The sequence below is a fragment of the Ips typographus genome, linkage group LG10 (assembly GCF_016097725.1).
Source record: "Ips typographus isolate SLU linkage group LG10, UJ_Ityp_2.0, whole genome shotgun sequence".
NCBI lineage: Eukaryota > Metazoa > Arthropoda > Insecta > Coleoptera > Curculionidae > Ips > Ips typographus.
Window position 1 is genome coordinate 2,227,811 of NC_138431.1, and position 15,120 is coordinate 2,242,930.

A 15,120-nucleotide genomic window follows, 5' to 3' on the forward strand; every position below is an offset into this window, starting at 1 on the left:
CGAATAAATTTAATAAATATTTTATAACGTGCTCAAATGGGTCACAGTTCAATACTTTCCAGAACACATGTCCTGACTTTTCTGCAATTTTATCTATCTACTTACCTCCGATAACTACGAATGAAATACTCAAAATTGTGAAACAATTCTAAAATAAGAACAGCTCTGGTGAAGACGAGGTACCAATTTTCCTGCTAAAAAAATGTATAAATGAAATATGCTCCCCTCTGCAACATATAATAAACATGTCCATAAAAAATGGCTTATTTCTTGAAGATCTAAAACATTCCGTAGTTACCCCGATCTTTAAGAAAGGAAACAAAGAAATGGTATCAAACTACCGCCCTATCAGTGTCCAATCATCGTTTGCCAAACTATTTGAAAAAGCCATGTACACTAGAGTAATGCTGTATCTATCTAGCAATAATTTACTAAATAATTTTCAACATGGTTTTATGAAGGGAAGATCAATAGAGACCGCACTTTATGAATTTATTGAACCTACAATGGAGGCTTTGGAGAGGGGCGAGAAGGTCTGTGGACTTTTTCTAGACCTCTCAAAGAAAAGCTGAAAAAATACGGCATAGGAGGTGCTGCTTATTCTTGGCTAGAATCATATTTGATGCATAGAACGCAAAGTGTTAAGTTGTATGCTCACCAAGAGCAAGTCAAATCTAGCAAATTATGTATCACTCGCGGAGTACCGCAGGGTAGCATTGTAAGTCCACTTTTATTCACAATATTTCTTAACGATCTTCCATTAAATGTTGTGTTCCAGAACGGTCGCCTGGTCAGTTATGCTGATGATACCAATTTGGTAATGCACGCAAAATCATTTGTTTCTCTTGAAGAACTTTGTATATACCATTTCGAGCACATAGAGAGGTGGTTTAGTCAGAACCATCTTACTGTAAATATGGATAAAACCCAGTATATCATTTTCAAAACGAGTAATAATTTAGTGGAACTTCCAGAAAGCATAACTCTCAAGACTAGACAAGACTTTTTTGACGTCACAATGACGTAATTTGCCAATTGGCCAAATTATGGTTTTGCCAAATGCCAAACGTCATCGTGACGTCAAAAATGCTCTGCTCGCTCCATGGAGCTCGAAAACGAATGCGACTTAAGCATCCACGAGTTTGGTCACCAAATTTTTTTTTGCTACCATGTCATATAGAAACTGGGGTTCACCAAATTGTCAAGATTTTAATCTTTTACTTAATTAATTAATTAATAATAATAATAATAATAAACTTTATTTGCCAACAAAATAATATACAAATCACAAAGCAACGTCAACGTACAAATGGTGTCTGTAACACATTTACAAATAATCTTAAGATCTAAACTATGGTCTGATGATGCTCTATTTCATTTTAGGTTAAATACATGTATAACGTTACAAAACATGCAGTAGATATACCAACCAGTATACAATAATAAAAGACACCGGCTGTAATAAAAGTAAAATACACTTATGATATGAAAATAAATAAATAAAATAATTAGAAAAATGTTAACTAGTAAAATTAAAACATGGATGACTTTCTCTCTAAACACGGCGACGCTATCCGCGTCACGAACAGCGGGCGGCAGCATTTTGTACGCTTTTATAGCCCTGTATGATGGACTTCTTTCAAAAAAGGTTGACCTGCGTTGAGGGATGCGTGGTTCACTTGAACCTCTAGTCTCAATTGACATTCCTAGGGCGTAATGATCACGGTTCTTAGGAAACAAATGAGGGTTCTTTCTCATAAACATTACCAGGGAGAAAAAGTATAAAGATGGGGCGGTAAGTACATCAAGCCTATCAAAGTAAGGCATGCAGCTTGTCCTGGGTTTAAGGTTAGAAATCACACGAATAATGCGTTTTGGTGCAACAAACACTGATGACTGAAACACTGATGTAGGTGATCAATGACTGGATACAAGAAAGATAGTATGTCCGGATTGATTGGATAGTGAGAACATCTCGAAGTCTACGTAAAAGAGCACAACCGCTGCACAATCTAGATACGAGTATCTGACAGTTGATCTCCCAACCAAACTGTGAGTCCATCGTGGCTCCCAGAAACTTTATGCTCTCACTTACTGGGGTGGCCTTGCCATGAGAGGGGACAAAGTGAATAATTTGGTTTACTTTTACTAAAGTTAATCAAACCAGTTTTTTGTAGGTTTAGTTTTAAGCAATTGTCTGAGCACCAGTTTTCCATATCTTGGATGGCCAACGAACACGCCGCAGACAAGGCATTCTCAGAGAGATCTGCCAATACAACGGACGTATCGTCGGCATATTGGCAGACCATATTTCCATTCAACCGCTCCGCAAAAACAGTAGCGGGCCCAAAATGGATCCCTGTGGTATTCCTTGAGAAATATCTCTCGGCCGTGATATTTACGATTCGCTATTTTGTGTCACGCAGACCGCTTGTCTTCTGTTCTGCAAATAAGATTCGAGCAAATTAGAACAGATGCCTCGTATACCGTAGTTTGCCAGTTTTTCTATTAAAAGGGCATGGTTGATACTGTTAAATGCCTTTGACAGATCAAAATATATTCCAGCAATTTTAATATTTTTGTCAAGGTTTTCCATCCATATTGGTGTTTTGAAAGAATACTAAAAGTATCAAAATATTTATATAGCCTATTATAAATTGCTCGTTCGAAAGAGAGGGCAGAAGAGACACCGGTCTGTAATTTTTTATGTTTGAGGGATCACCTTTTTTATATATTGGAACCGCTTTAGCATTCTTCAAGCAATCCGGAAAATGGCCCTCACAAAAAGACTCATTAATTATATCAGATAATGGTTGGGAAATGAACTGCGCTATGTACTTAAAAATTTTTACAGGAATTTTATCAAATCCGGCCGAAAACTTATTTGGCAAGTTCATCAATAGCCTGAAAATCTCTTCCTGATCTGTTGGTTCTAAAAATATTGTGGGGTATTGACGTGCAGCACCCAGAGGTGAAACAAATTCTCGATCATCACCAACCTCAGTGAAGTGTACATTAAATAGGTTGGATATCCCCTCAAGATCAGTGTTCAGTGATCAGTTAATTATTTTTCCCTGTCGCTGAGCGAGTCGCCGTATTTATGAAAAAATTAATGCCAGCGATGTCATATAGCAGAGAATGGGGGTTTTTACGTGATTTGTTCCAATCAGTAAATCAGCACGTGGGTAAATATTGAAGAAACAAAGGCCTGCATCCGGTACCCGAGACTTGAGGGAGTCTGCTACTGATTTTCTTTTTGAGTAGCCATTGTAGTTGGTAGTTAGTTGGGGCCAGGCTTTTCACAATAATCTATTTAAGTAGTTGGAAAAAGTTTTTAACTTCGTTTCAGGTTCCTGCTGGAGGCTGAGGCAATTTTGACACCTAACGTGTGTTAAATCACTAACCACGAAACTGTAATAATTTTTCTTTACAGGTGAAAAGGAGTATTTACTCTATATATACAGGGTGTGGGTTTTACAGCTGCTAATTTTTTTTCTCTTTGTGAAAGCCTGGTGTATTAGTGTATAAGAAAACATAGAAATTTTTCTCCGGATATTTGCACAAAATAATTTTTGTGTTAATCTGCCTGCCTACTTTAAATCGTCGAAAAAAAAAAACATGTTTTGATCCTTATTTCCTAATTAAAAGGCAGAATATTTTTAATTTGTAGTTGGTTCCTTAAGTGGCCACTTAGTGTTATTGGCGTTTTGATTAGGTATAGGTTAGTGTTTTGCCCTTTTTATGCGTTTTTACACTTAGTTTAGTGTTAGTAGCATTTTTCATTAGGTCCGTTGTTTCTAGTACTCATTGCTCAGCGTGCTGCCCCGTAATTAATGTCATAAAGTGAGTAATTAATGAGATATTGAATAATCCATAATTAAAATCATCAAATGTTTGGAATGGCATACTGGAACAAATAATTGCAAAAATAAACTTGATATTTGTCAGTAATACATTTAGTCTACATTATTTGTATAATTTTCGGTTCTTTATTTTAAATTTAATTTTCATATCTCTGATTCTTTCAATCAGATTGGTGATCATATATAGATTGATTGCTTAAATATATGACTACCTGGCATCCCTTGACTTCAACGTACTCACCCCTTTGGAGGTAAAACTCAGTAACACAAAATATTTGTTTCAGTTGTTATAATTCTGATTTTATTTTATTTTTTTGATTGAGCATAGATAGAAGAGATTCTGCCGTTTTCTTTGATTATTTTATCGTTTGGTTTTGACAGAAAGTTTTAATAAGTCCCAAACGAGTAACATTCCGGTAAAGAGAGTATTGTGAAGCGCGGTCCGAATAGTGGTAGCCGTGAATTTTGGTTTTTGGACCAGCCGTATAATACCGGTGAAACCGAGATGAGCGTCCCTCGGCGTGCGACACACCCATATAATACTCGCCTAAATCCCACGGGAACCTTACATGGAACGGGGTCCATCTGTACTGGGTCACTTCGCCGGAGTACGACGCCCGGGGCGGTCCCGGTACTGCTAACATCCGGAAGCGACCCGGTAACTCATGGATATCATCCGATGTTGTTGAGATCTCGGGTTTATCAATCCGCGGGGGTCTTCGAAGAGTCTCGATCTGTGGACCCACGCGTAAGCGGCGGTGCCGGCTCTTCAAGCGAACCGACTAGGGCGCGATCGTCGCAACAACCAAACATATTTTTCTGAATAAAAACAATAAAAATCATTTGAAGTATTAAATATTAATAACGAAAATAATAATAATAAATAAAAAAAATATTAATAACGAAAATAATAAAATAATAATTTACAGAGGATAACTGATATTTGACAGTATGTACGTCAACTTCAGATGTTATTCAATGTTCCTTCAATTATGAGGTTGAAGCGAGTTGTGTCAGGGATTACCCAAATGTACACTAACATAACACACTACTTTATTGTTGAATAGGAAACTTAATAAAATACAAATTAGAGTATCATTTTTTGACTGAACTCCTTTGACTACACTTTTGAATATAAACTACACTTTGGCATAAAAAGTATCTGAGCAACGAGAGGAAGACACATGCTTTTTTTGCCGGTTCAAAAAATAATTATGAAAAACGGTACATAGTGAAAACTATATATTTACAGGGTTTTAGCAAATTTTTGGAATGCTCTTTAAATGTCCTATCCAACGACATTAAAAACACTACAAAATCTGGTAAAGTCAGACAGAAAAGTGGTGTGAACATTTGAGCTGCCAGAAACCCAGTTTGAAAAGACAGTCAAGGACAAAATAGCCTGTAAAGTCCACTTGCAGTAAGAAAATGACAGTTTTAAGCACATTTTTGGAATCCTCATTAAATTTCCTAGTAAAACTCAATACTTGTCCAACACACCTTGTCCTCATATAAAATGACCACTGGACACTTAATTATTTGGTCGCGTTCGTTCTGAATATCTACTGGACATTTCCAATAGGTTTCCTAGAAACACTTTCCACTACACAAAGTTCATCCCATCATCGTACGTCCCAAAAATATTTGAAATTTCTATTTTTTTTCTGTTGCATTCCTATAAAATGTTTACTAGATTCTTTATTCGTCCGCTTTCGTTCTGAACAACTACTGGACATATCCAAGCACTATTCTAGTAACACTCAACACTCTTCAGTAGTCAAGGAGGGAGGTAAGTCAGGGAGAAAAGTTGTGTCAAAATTTGATCTGCCAGAAATACAATTTGACAGTCAGGGACAAAATCACCTGTAAAGCGCACTTGCAGTAAGAAAATGACAGTTCTTAGCACATTTTTGGAATGCCCATTAAGTTTTCTATCTAGGACATCAAAAACCACTACAAAATCATGTAAAGTCAAGGAGAAAAGTGGTGTCAACTTTTGACATTCCAGAAACACAGTTTGAAAGGACAGTAAGGGATTAAATCGCCTATAAATCCCACTTGCAGTAAGAAAATTACTGTTTTAAGCAGAGTGTTGGAATGCTCATTAAATTTCCTATCCCACGTCATAAAAAACACTACAAAATCAGGTAAAGTCAGGAAGAAAAGTGGTGTCAAAATTTGATCTGCCAGAAACACAATTCGACATTCAGGGACAAAATCGACTGTAAAGCGCACTTGAAAAGTTTAGTTGATTTCACCTAATTTTGTAATGTTTTCTTAGTCTATGGGATAAGAAATTTAATGAGGATTCCAAAAATGTGTTATAACAGTAATTTTCTCACAGTTTACAGGCGATTTTGTACCTGTTTTTTCAAACTGTGTTTCGGGAATTCATTAGGTATTTCAATTGATGTTACTTTTACTCACACGGTGTTTTTTCAGGTTTCTTCAAAAATTATAATACACTTTATAAGTCTAGAAGTTTATATGAGCTTCTTTGCTTAAAATTGATCAGATTCACTCCTTAAAGTGTCTACAACTACTTAATAAACACTCTGTATAGTAGTAAGGGGTAGCCTGTATGGTCATAAATGCAAAATTTGATTGGTTTTAAAAATTACTCACCTTCGTATGAGAAATCGAAATATATTATTTAAATGTTTTTAAGAAAACAATAAATCTTGATCATAAATTTCTTCAGGAAAACTTCGACAAAAGTATACAACTGATATAAAAATACGAAATTAGGATAAAATATGTATTTAAAAATAACGAAAAAAAAACATGGTCCCTTTGAAAAGTTTAAGTTACTGTCGATATCTGAGAAACTGAGTTTGTTTGTTAAACTGAAGTTTACTGTGCGAATTTTCAAACAATTTAAATTCAATACGATAAAACCTTTTATATTGCTACAAATTTCAGGTATTTAACAAGTAAAAGAAGAAAACTTGAAAGCTGATCGTTCCTATCTAATTATATAAAGTAAATGTGCCTAAACAAATCAGTTGTTTCAAGAAACACAGTGAACGGTTTTGAATTTTTAACTCCTAATTGCAGATATGCAATTTAATATTCCCTTTCAAATTTCCAAGAAACACGGTTATGGTAATTTTTAGACATTAAAAGGCGCAAAACTGTATAAAGTTTAGCAGTGACATGTTTTTAAAGATTTTTCTGCTTCTCTGCTCCTTGTCGCATTCCCTTCAATTCCAAAAGCAGTCCATGTCAATTTTAAGCTGCTTTAGATTTTACCAGCCACGATTAGTGGCAATTTTTGCCTGTTGTTCACGTCAAGGTAAGATTTTTATAACGACGTAAAAAAGTGTGGAAAAGATACAAACATTTGTAATTTTTCAGACAAAGTTAATTTACACAGAAAAATTCTAAAAGAAAATTTTAATGTTTCTCTGGTTTTTGCCAACACAGATTCTTTGGCATTTATCAACAGGAAAAACGGAGATCGTTTCACTTATTTCCTGGATATGGACTGCCCCGGTGCCGACAATCTCTTGAAACAGGTTTAAAACGTAGTTTTAAGTTTATGTTTTAAGCAACTTTAGGCATATCGTCTTTTGCCTAGGCATTTACTAAAGATCCATGACACATAATAAAGCAATTTTTTTTTCAAGATTTTGCTATTTAGTAGAATGATTATAAATTTATACAGTCATTTGGCAAAAGCCTAGTATAAATTTAGGCTGGTGTTATTTGATGAGGCAAATAATATGAAATTTTCAGGTTATCTGAAATTAAATCGAATATTATTTTGTTGACTCAGTGTTGCCGAGTCAAAATATTTAATGGCGGTAGAATAATCGGTCAATAAACGGTAAATCAATAAAAAAGGCTAGTTTGTTATATGTATTGTTACAAAGGCCTCATAACCAGATTAAGATTTCCTGAAATTTAAGGGAAAACGAGGGGTCACTATATAGAATTTCCTATCGTACCGTTCGTATTCCTAATACGAAGTCTCAACCCTCTAGGCCTTAAAATAAGGGAGTTACCCATTTAACCCCATGTAAAATGCAAATCCACAAAATAGCTACTTTTGGACCTGTCCCGGTATCATTAAACTTGGATCGGCGCATCGGATGGAATGTTCGGGATACGAACGAACGTTTACTGGACGTATAGCGGGAACATTCTGTGCATACAGGAACATTTGAGAATTGATTACCCACACATATATAAACCGACCGAGCCGACGGACAGACAGTTGTGAAATAGCAGTAGCGCTATAAAGCAGGGAACGAAGTAGTGAAGTGTTAAAAGTGACTTTAGTGGTTGAAAAAGTGATCTCTAGTGTTGTAATGATCTCTAAAGTTTGTTGAGTTTATTCAAAGTCTCACTTATCAAAACAAACCCAGTAAAGTGTAACATTTGGTGTCAGAAGTGAGTGAAGAATTGTGCTCTACGTGAATGGTGAATACAAGATCGACCAATTACGACGCAATGGCTGAAATTAAGAAATTGATTGAGATGTTCAGAGCTGATAAAGAGGAGCGACAGAGGGAAAAGCAAAAACAAGAGGAAGAAAAACTACGACGACTTGAAAAAGACTGAAAGTTAACTGATTTCAACAAAATTGTTTCTAACTTTGGCCTACCCGACATTGATTTGTTTGCTACGTCACTTAATACTAAATGTCGTAGGTTTGTGTCGTGGTTTCCCGACCGTAATGCTTATGCCGTCGATGCCTTTACTATATGTTGGAATGAATTATTTTTTTATGCATTTCCTCCTTTTTCTTTAATTTTGAGAGTCCTAAATAAAGTCATATTGGATAAGGCTGAAGGAATTTTGGTGATCCCTTACTGGAACACCCAACCCTGGTTTCCCATTTTTAAGAAATTAGTTATAGGCAATTTTTTAAAACTGAGTTCTTATTCTGTTACTTCATGTAGATCCTCGCCTCAGGAGAGACGCCGGAACAGACCGATTATCCTGGTTGCAGCGTTGCTCTCAGGCAAGCACTTAGCAGAAAAAATGTGTCAGAATCCAGTTTAGATACCATTCTGAAGTCTCTTGCTTGCAGTATTAATTCATATCGAAGTGCCTTATCCTTAATACTGCAGCCAGAGACAATGCTAGACCCTGTATTAAAAAGGTTCCTTAGAGGAGTTTTCAGACTGCGTCCGCCTAGAAGGAAATATAGTTTTACCTGGGACCCCTCCGTTGTTCTAAACTACTTCTACCCAAGAATGAAGAGCTATCTCTTCGCTTATTGAGTAGAAAATTAGGAACCCTTTTAGCTCTAATTTCTGGTCATAGGTTGCAGACGTTGGCCCGAATCCGAGTAAAAGATATTGTAGTTTCGTCGGATGGCATTCAAATTGCAATAGCTCCCCTAGATCAATGCAGCCTATTTTGCACATACCGTTTTTTACGGAAAAACCTGCGCTCTGCGCTGCTTCAACTCTCCTTCAATACATAGAGAGAACTACAAATCTTCGTTCGAACGAGCAAGATTATTTGTTATTGAACACTAGGAAGCCCTTTTTAACTGCTTCAACTCAGACCATCAGTAAAGACAGTAAATGGATCCGCCTAACCCCTTACAAGAAGCGGGTGTAGATCGGAAATTTACGGCGTACTCAACTAGACATGCAGCGACATCGGCCGCTTTTCGTCACGGTATATTATTAAGTACAATCAGGAAGACTGCTGGTTGGACTGCTCGCTCAGAAGTCTTTGCCAGTTTTTATAACTGTCCGTTGTCTTCAGACCATCAGTTTGCAAGAGCCATCTTGAACAATTGTAAGGCATTAAGGCGGAAACAGACTGAGCTCACGTCACGTGAGCTCACGTGCTATAACGTTACATACAAAAAATGTGGGTAGCTGGTTAACATAGAATGTTAATGCATCAGAACCACACTGAAGTCATCTCATGCGTATTTCGCGACATCTCCAACCGCACGCGTGCTAGCATGTAATAATTTTCTGCAGATCCACACTTTTTTGGTCTACGTGAGCTCACGTTTGCGTCGGATTGGTTGAACTTGTGCTGTTTACGTTGTGTTGTTGGTTGAGTTGTTGAGTTTGTTGTTCTGTTAAGACTGAAAATGGATGAAATTTTAATAGAAAAAGTTAGGGAACATTCTGTCTTATACAATCATGGATTGGCTGAATATCGAGATCAACATATCCGGCAAGCAGCTTGGGAGGAAATTGGAAAAGAGCTAGGAATACCAGGTAAGTTTTACTTGGTTTTTGATGTTGCTGGACTTAGTGAAGTTTTGAAAAAGTAGAAAAAACAATAACGTATGCTTCAAAAGTTTTACTAACTTAAAAATTGACTTTATATTGAACAAAAAACGGGTTTTTAACACTTTAACTCCGAGATTGTTACAATAAAATGATCTTCTCGTATTATTTATTATGTATGAATTGTTCCCTTGCGTACACGACTGAGTTGCCAAACAACACTACCACCCTCAGAATTAAAATATTCTTTAAAATTTTCTCGAACTTGGAAAGCTTCACGAGTGCTGTTTCTTCTTAGAAGTTACAAATTCAAAAAAACAGAATCAGGAAGTCGAAGTGACTCAATATCCGCATCAAATTCATTGTCTGCACACAGCATGTTATGCAAGCAGCATGATGCAAGGACGATTTTATCTACAAATTCTGGTTGCACTTCTAAATGCCTGTAACATCTCCAGCGTGCAACTAGAATGCCAAATGCATTTTCCACTACACGTCTTGCCCGTGATAATCTGTAATTAAATATTTTATTGGGCTCGTTGTCTCCGAAATGATGTCTGCTATATGGGCGAAGCAAATAAGTTTTTAAGGGAAATGTTCCGACAACAACATAGGGTTCTGGATTCCCATTTTCTACTACAGGTGTCGGCTCTGGCACATTGAACGTTTTACTGTTTAGTTTTTTACCTATGGCAGACTTAGAAAAAATTCCTCCGTCACTGTTTCTGCCATATGCGCCAATATCAATGGCTATAAACTTATAATCGGCATCAACTAACGCTAATAATACAATAGAATTGCTTCCTTTATAGTTGTAATAAGTAGATCCTGCATTAATAGGGCACTGGATATTAATATGCTTGCCGTCGATGGCCCCAATGCAATTTGGAAAATGCCACATTTGCTTGTATTTTGCTGCAACATTTTTCCACGTTTCTTCTGTAGGGGGAGGCATTGTAATTGTCCCAACCTTTTCCATATAGCATCACAAACTTCTATTATAATTTCTCGTACTGTACTAAATCCCAGCCTATAGCTAAAGCCAAGACTTCGAAAAGAATTTCCCGTCGCCATAAATCTGAAATAATACCAGCTGTATACAAGGTGTTTCAAAATTAGCGTAAAATAATTTAACTGCATATTCTCCGTCAAAAAATTAAAAAAAAAAAATTTTACGCTAATTTTGGAACACCATGTATAGATATTATTTTAGGTATTTAATTGGTTTGTTTTTCAGGGAATAAAGCTAAAGAACGGTGGAACAATCTAAGGAGATCTTTCTGTAATGCAAGAAATAGACGGCGGGATGAAACAAGAAGTGGCATGGCTTCTAAAAAAAAAACAATTTGGAAATATTGTCACGAATGGAAAATCCGTTAATTGAAAAGATGGACTGATTAACTTAAAAAACATCGAGGATTGCGAAATGTTAAGCGCACGAGGCAAGGTCGCATCACGATGCACCGAATGTGTCATGCACCGAGTGCACCGTATCGGTGATGAGTCACCACCACCTGCTTTGCAGAAATGTGAAAAACAAGCGACAATAACAAACTGCGTCAGCCGATCAATCGGGTATAAAATACGCCGATTTTAGCAGTAGAGAATAAGTGTGAAACCGATCAACGGTAGTGTGACCAGCTGACCCGAGAAGTCGTAATGTCGACTCTCCTCGGTCAAAAAGATTAAGTTAATTAGTCCGTTCTCTAAGTTGTTTAAAAACGCGAAGTGACCAAGCCATTGCCAGGAAAAGCTAAGTCCTTAGCTATGACTATGTAAGTACAATTGTTAATTGTCAACCTTTTGTTTACAACCGTATTGTGCATCCATTTGTGTATTCCGTGTTTAATAGATTTAAGTGTGATACAAGGAAAACTCAGTGTTTGATTCCATCCCTAAAACTGAGATCCCGGCACGACGTTTAACGTCGTGAGTCAGTTTAATTGGTGAACCCAGAAGGGCTCATAAATTAAAGGTGACATTTGGTGGAGGCGCCGGGTTGGTGTTTTTGAAAAAACGTCACTATATTCTGACAGTAATGTCCGCAACTTGTTACACAATTCTGGGTTTGTTACATTGCTTAGATTATGATCATTCATGGTAATCATTTCCTCATCATCTTCAGTTTCATCAATAAAATGAACTGGAATTTTTGTTATATCCATTTCTATATTTTCCTGTAAATAACCGATTGTGGTATTTTTCAATATGAACACTTCTTTAAACCTCATATTATTAATTTTGATGTACCATTTGCCATTTCTTACAAAAATATTTGAGCAAATCAACCCTTTTTGTCGTAGGTATTTATCGTTCTCGATAAAGCAGTACTTCGTGAACTCGTGCGGAGATAAGGCACAGTTCAGTCGTACCGTTATCTCGCGACCAACCTCGACCCTGTAGTCGGTTTCAAGTGCAACCTTCAAACTTCGCCCGGTTGACTCAATCTCGACGTTCGCAAATACCTTATTAGTATCTTCCATTTGTTCTATTTTCCCCATGTTGTTGTTGACATTGTTGCCAAAATGTAAAATCAATGGGTCAAGTTCATGGTATAATGTCACGTTTAATTTATGAGCCCTTTCGGATTCATTAATTAAACTGACTCACGACGTTAAACGTCGTGCCGGGATCTCAGTTTTAAGGATGGATGTTTGTGTTGTGTGTTTAATTTTTGAATTTATGTTAACGATATGTTTTTTTTTTTTCTATTGTTTAAAGTTTTATTATTGTTCATATAAAACTGGGGACCAGTTTTTCTGGGGCGGAGGCATATGTCACGAATGGAAAATCCGTTAATTGAAAAGATGGACTGATTAACTTAAAAAACATCGAGGATTGCGAAATGTTAAGCGCACGAGGCAAGGTCGCATCACGATGCACCGAATGTGTCATGCACCGAGTGCACCGTATCGGTGATGAGTCACCACCACCTGCTTTGCAGAAATGTGAAAAACAAGCGACAATAACAAACTGCGTCAGCCGATCAATCGGGTATAAAATACGCCGATTTTAGCAGTAGAGAATAAGTGTGAAACCGATCAACGGTAGTGTGACCAGCTGACCCGAGAAGTCGTAATGTCGACTCTCCTCGGTCAAAAAGATTAAGTTAATTAGTCCGTTCTCTAAGTTGTTTAAAAACGCGAAGTGACCAAGCCATTGCCAGGAAAAGCTAAGTCCTTAGCTATGACTATGTAAGTACAATTGTTAATTGTCAACCTTTTGTTTACAACCGTATTGTGCATCCATTTGTGTATTCCGTGTTTAATAGATTTAAGTGTGATACAAGGAAAACTCAGTGTTTGATTCCATCCCTAAAACTGAGATCCCGGCACGACGTTTAACGTCGTGAGTCAGTTTAATTGGTGAACCCAGAAGGGCTCATAAATTAAACGTGACAATATGAACTTCAAATGTCCTTCATTATACCATTTTTAGAGAACCGGAAGTAAGTATAGAAATCGTAAGGTTAGATTTACACCACACGTTTTTGAATTTACACGATATGCTTTTATTTTAGGACATACAGCAATTTAAGCGAATCTCAGGCCTCTGACAGTTTGATGACTGAACCAGATGATCAGTTCACAGGGTCAGAAGCACAAGAAAGAACACCTTGTCATTCAGACCGACACATTGAGGTTGATATAGGAAACGGAAGAGATGATGACAGCATAGATGATGGCAGCATAGCTGATGATGGCAAAGCAGCTGATGCAGAAACTGCTGATGCAGGAAAACGTTACAAACAGATGAAACTGTCACAAAAAGGCCGTAAGAAACTAGATACTAATACGCCTGCTAAAGAAATGGTTGAAATTTTAAAACAAAATGCTTCTTTAAGAAAACAGCAGTATGAGGAAAAAACCATACAACAAAATAAGGTACATAAAATACCTAGTATTTTAGAAACTATGGACGACACCGATATGTTTTTTCTAAGCATGGCTAAAATGACCAAAAAATTGCCAAAAGTTGAACAAGCACGGATTAAGCTTGCTTTGAGCAATTCGGTGCTATCAGGAGAAATAAAATGCAATGAACAATTAATTCTTTCAACTTCCCCTAATCAAACGTTTACCCAACACAACCCTACACGGCAGCAGTCATATACTCCATTGACGTCAGCCTCGGACAATTTAAGCTACGCCCAAGCGATTATTCTAATTCAGCAGAGAACAATTATTACGAAAGACCAACAATTCTTGAAATGGTTTCCTTGCCTAATATTACACAGTACAATACTAATGACATGACATAATTTAAAATGCATAATACATTTCAAGCTATTCTCTGTTTAGATAAGGTGGTGCCACGTTTTTGAATAAAGTTTTTTTCTAATATTGTAAAATACTTGGTTGTTTACTACTTACCTCAAACAAACCGATAACCTTTCTTCAGTAGAGATAGCTCCTCGAAGTTGAGTATGTTGTTTTTGAATGTCCTTTTTAATTAAACCATGTAGAAAGAAAAATTCCTCTTTGGTCATTCGGAAATACATTTTAAAGCGTTGGGGGTCATTTTGTAATTCTTGAACCAAACAATGAAATTCGCCCAATTCTTTTCTTTTTACGTTTATATCATGGACCCATGTCTCCCTTTTTTTTTTCTTCCTCGAATTTCTCTACTACATCATAAAACGTGATAGCAGTGTGTTTCTAAGCATGTTATAGCTGTTCAAAACATGACAATGTGATAGCACGTGAGCTCACTTGAGGCTTAGTTGAACTATTTGGTGTTACTCTTGTAAAAACTAGCAATACTTGTGAAGCTGTTTGTTCCTTTGTTGGTAATGTTTTATTTAATTTGTTAAGTTTGTGCTTAATATTTGTAGACCTTAAGTCACAATTACTTTTTTTTTTGTGCGTATGTTTCGTTATTAATATAACAATGTTAACATACAGCATGACGTCAAAAAAGTCTTTAAACATCTATCTAGTGATCTCGAGGACGAGGCGCCGAAATATAATTATCCGATCAAACGAACTTACCTGTGAAGTTCGATCGACATTATATGAGGCGCATCGTCCGAAGAGATCACTCCCACC

At 36.6% G+C, this 15,120-nt stretch overlaps 1 long non-coding RNA gene and 1 pseudogene across 1 annotated transcript; one reads left to right on the forward strand and one right to left on the reverse strand.

The window, feature by feature from the left end:
• Positions 1 to 7,873: 7,873 nt before the first annotated feature.
• LOC145734671 (uncharacterized) lies at positions 7,874 to 11,947 on the forward strand. Its single transcript, XR_014179479.1, has 2 exons — positions 7,874 to 10,060; positions 11,310 to 11,947. It is a non-coding gene; the product is annotated as an uncharacterized LOC145734671 (long non-coding RNA).
• LOC145734672 (uncharacterized) lies at positions 10,027 to 14,784 on the reverse strand (annotated as a pseudogene).
• Positions 14,785 to 15,120: the final 336 nt, after the last annotated feature.